The sequence below is a fragment of the Myotis brandtii genome, unplaced genomic scaffold (genome assembly GCF_000412655.1).
Source record: "Myotis brandtii unplaced genomic scaffold, ASM41265v1 scaffold271, whole genome shotgun sequence".
NCBI classification, from domain to species: domain Eukaryota; kingdom Metazoa; phylum Chordata; class Mammalia; order Chiroptera; family Vespertilionidae; genus Myotis; species Myotis brandtii.
The window spans coordinates 276,569-281,371 of NW_005360318.1; the positions used below are offsets into that span (position 1 = coordinate 276,569).

The 4,803-nt window shown below is 38.5% G+C and overlaps 2 pseudogenes; one reads left to right on the top strand and one right to left on the bottom strand.

Annotated features, from left to right (window-relative positions):
• Window positions 1–2,913: 2,913 nt before the first annotated feature.
• Window positions 2,914–3,526, bottom strand: LOC102239507 (annotated as a pseudogene).
• LOC102239828 overlaps window positions 3,525–4,803 on the top strand; it is a 3,958-nt pseudogene continuing 2,679 nt past the window's right edge.

The window sequence follows — 4,803 nt, forward strand, 5'->3', positions numbered from 1 at the left end:
TCTAAATAATGTTATACATATGTGTATGCATATCTATGTGCTATATATATGAATATATATATTTATTTTATCTCATTTTTGAAACAACCTTATATATAAAGTAGAAACTATTACACTTAATTTTATAGCCAAAATAATTAATGCATATAAAGTCTAAGTAACCTACACAAGATATCTACCTAGTTTGTGGAAAAAAACAAAACAAGACTCAAATTCAGGCAAGACTTCTCTTCACAGCTGAGAAACGATGTTGTTGTATTAAGATTTATCAATCTGTTTTTAAATTTTTGCTTATTCTCTAATCCTATCAAATGAATTATCTATAATTTTCTGTATTAAATATATAGTTTTTAAAAATGTTTTTCCATTACTATGGAAAAACAACCCAAATTTCTGAATCTCTACAGAGAGAGGCAGAAAATATTTCCATTTCTTTCACTATCCTGATTGCATTTTGTCTGTTCAAGTGCTGAGTGTCTCCTTGAAAAATTGAGACAGATTTTTCTTTGATCCAATTCCACCCCTTTCTCTGAAGTTATAACTTTTCCTTTGAACTCATAACACTTGTTGTAGTGTGTTTATCAATTTGTGTTATAACTAAAATGTGTAAGACACTAAGTAACATATATTCTAAGCATAATGCTCAAACGTCTCCATATATTTATTTATTTCCTAGAGGCCCAGTTCATGAAAATTCATGCACTGAAGCGGGGGTCCCTCAGCCCAGCCTGCCCCCTCTCACAGTCCGGGAGCCCTCAGGGGTGGGAGGCAACCCAGTGACCAGGGGAAGGCGATGCCCCATCACACCTCTGCTGCTGCCACTGCCAGCAGTGCAAGCCTCAGTAGGCCCTGGTTACCTGAGCCTCGGGTGGCCCTGGGCAGCTGGGGGCTGAGGGGACTGGGGGACTCCGGGAGCAGGCCTGCGGAGCAGCTGGGCCCACCTGGGTGTGGGCCGGGCCTTGCTGTGCTCCTGTTGCCCCAGAGGGGCAAAGGGGACTGGGTGCTGCCATCTTGTGACTGTGGGCACCGCCATCTTTTCAATGGCATGAGGATCAATAGCATATTCCTTCTTTATTAGATAAGATTTGTCTCACCCTATTAGGTACTATAATTATTTATACTTTATAGATGAAAAAAATTAAAGTTTAAAGTTAAATAATTTGCCTAAACTCCCATAGTGGTGGAATCAAGATTTTAACAGAAAGCCCAATGCAATCAACTATAGAAATTCATTTTCATTGGGGTTGCATGGTCCTTGTCCAGAAAATTGTCTTTTTTTGTAAATGATAAAATAGATAAAAGTCTTATAAGTAGAGCAAATATAAGTAAAATAAACTTGCAATAAAACCAATATGTAATTTATTATTTAAACTTAGGACACTTTTTCATTTATTTTTTATTGTTGACAGCATTACACATATTCCCCATTTTTCCCCCTTTGACACTCCTTCACCAAGCCCCTGCCCCACCCCTGGCCTTCACTGCACTTTTGAGAGTAAATTTATCTAATTAATAATTGTATTTAGTCAACATGTTTATATATAGACTCTGGTTTAGAGTCACCTTATATAAATAGAATTCTAAAATATTTCGGTGTAAATACATAAAAAGTGGAGTTGCTGCATCCAAATCACCCTCAACCCAAATTTCTGAATCTCTACAGAGAGAGGCAGAAAATATTTCCAAAAGCCCCAGATTCCCTAGCCTTATATCCATCAGGGATATTTTGTTCCATTCAGAGTTTCTGAACTTCTGTACCAATGAGTCACCTTAGGTAATGAGACAGTGTTTAGTAAATCTAGAGAAAATTATTTCATTTGCAGTTGTTACAAATTCAAATTTCACCTTATCAGTCTGTTTTATCCACATTTTGGCAAAGTATTTCTAGGATTAAATGTCTCCTTTTGCCCTTATTTCTTGCCCAGTCCCTTCATTACCCCTTGCAGTTTATAGACCAAACCTGAAGCCCCTGTGATCAATTCTTTCTCTTTCATAACCACACCTTGTGGCCTACATTCATAGACTGGGATATTGTTAATAATAAATGTTCACCATTCAACAGGTAATGTTTTAAAAATGTTTTTATTTATTTTAGAGAGAGAGGAAAGGAGAGGAAGAGAGAGGGAAACATCAATGAGAGAGAAACATGGATGGGCTGCTGCCTGCACACCTCCTACTGGGGACAGATCCCACAACCTGGGTATGTGCCCTTCATGGGAATTAACCAGCAACCACTTGGTGCATGGGTCAATGCTCAATCAACTGAACCACACTGGCTAGGGCAATTATCAACAAGTAATCTTTAGTGATCACCTCAACATTGTGAAATCTGGTGATATAAAAGCAAATAAAATGTAACCCCCAGTAACAAGGAGCCATAGCAATCAAGTGGTAAAGACAAATAGGTGTTAAGAATTAATCACTTCCTTAACCAAACTTCCTCTGAAAGGCTGTACTTTAAGAAAAAAAAAACATTTGCAGCTGTGTCACTTTTCTTTGTGCCCATATTGTCCTGAGTGGTTGAAACCCAATTTGGTGTAAGTTAAATGACAAAAGCTCTTTCCTTCTGCTGTCATTCTGTTACTCAAAGAAAACCAAAATATATTTGCTTAAATATGAAAACAATCAACAAAATAAAAAAATCAAGGATCTTAATGGTAGAAAGAAGAAAATCATGTGTGAATATCCCCAGTCTTACAACTTTATTATCTTCATAAATTTCAGGAATCTCATTATCTAAATAATTAAAATTATTGCATTTGCTTTTGTGTTTTCTTTTGTTTGTTTGTTTTTAGTGTAATCAGGCAATGTAAAAACTCAGTGGAGCATTTGTTAGAATCACTGACATATAATCAAAGTACATTGAATGGGGGTGGGGTTGGGGTCAGGCTCACCCAGAATGAAAACAGTGGCCTATCTGCTCATCCAGGTAATTGTTGGGTCATGGCAGATGCCCTGATGCCATAGGATAACAAAAGAGATGTCTTCAAGCAAAATTGTCGCAGTTTGTTTGTTTGTTTTTGTGGAAAAGACATTCATTACAGAGCTATAAATTAGAGGTGGGGGGCGGAGTGGGGTGGGAGGAGCAAGTGGTCCTATTTGGAGCCTCTGATCTTTCTCTCTGTCCTTCTGGGCCTGGATATGAGCACCTCCTCCATGCATTCCTTTGCTCTGAGCACCTCTTACTGCAGAGGAAGGAGCCATCCACAGATTTATCCTTCACCTTGAATAGGTGTTCCTAGCTCTGCAGAGGAGGGGAAATAGTGCAGGTGTGCTATCTCTGGATCATAGAGGCAGGGGAAGCTTCTGGATCTCATCTGGGTTCAGCTTGGAGACAGTGAGAATCTGCTGTGCCTCCTGGAGGCTGAGACCAGAGATTGAGAAGCAGCTGCAGACTGGTGTCCAGCACATCCCTGGTATCAGCTGCTGCCCACCTGGCTGCAAACTCCTGGTGCAGGTCCCAGGCAAAGGTCTTGCCCACGACCCGTGCCCCCATCACAAGAATCTGAGCCAGGTACTTGGCCATGGTGGATGCTCTGCCTCAGGCTCCTTCTTCCAGGCTCCAGGTCCAGCTTAAGAACAGTCAGTGGGTCTAAGGTCAAGGGAGACTGCTGGAGCAGGTCCAGTTTTTTTTTGTTGTTGTTGTTGTTTTTTAATAGAGAACCTAAATTGGTTCTATTTTTTTAATATATTTTTATTGATTTCAGAGAGGAAGGAAGAGAGAAGAAGAGATAAAAACATCAGTGATGAGAGAGAATCATTCATTGGCTGCCTCCTGCATGCCCCACACTGGGGATCCAGCCCACAACCTGAGCATGTGCCCTTGACCGGAATCCAAACTGGGACCTTTCAGTCCTCAGGCCAATGCTATATTCACCAAGCCAAACTGGCTAGGGCAGTCCCAGTTTTTAAGGGAAGACAGAATTCAACTTTGAGAATCTCCATATGTAGATTAAAATAAAGAAGCTGGTTTAGAATTGAAGGACCTTGCTAAGTACTTTGACAAGCTAGAATGTTGTGAAAATTAAGTAGAAAAGATAGTAGAAAAAACATGTTGCAAAGCAATTGAGTGTGAGCAATAACATTAAAATTATAAAATAACAGAAAATTTTACAATTGAAGTATGTTTTTACCTCCAAGGCTAAGAAAAGATAGAAAAAAAAACATGTTGGAGACCTGATTGCACATCACAGGCAAATAACTATGGTCTAAAATTGCTCAAATCTTTGGATATCAATAAAATTATATCAAAATTGTCATAAATAAGAAAAAAATCAACTACAAAAAATACTTGAAGAACAGTGTAAAAGCTATGGTGCTTCAACTGAAACAATTTGAAAAAGATGTGAGAGAACTGCCAGGTTGAAGAAGAGCAACATGAGGCCTACGTCAAAAAAAAAGAAAGAAAGAAAAAGAAGAAGAGAAAAGAAGAAGAGAGAAGAAGAAGAGAGAAGAAGAAGAAGAAGAAGAAGAAGAAGAAGAAGAAGAAGAAGAAGAAGAAGAAGAAGAAGAAGAACTCAATATATATATTCAGTTCATATATATATATATATGAACTCATGCAACTCAAGGGGGGAAAAGACAAACAAACAACCTTATTAAAAAGTGGTCAGAGAAATTGACCTCTTTTTTCCAAAGAAGACATACAAATGGCCAACGGGTACATGAAAAGGTGATCAATATCACTAATTATTAAGGAAACGCAAATCAAAACTACAGTGAGCTATCACCTCACCTGTTAAAATGGCTATCATCAAAAAGGCAAGAAACAACTAGTGCTGGTGAAGATGTGGAAGAAAGGGA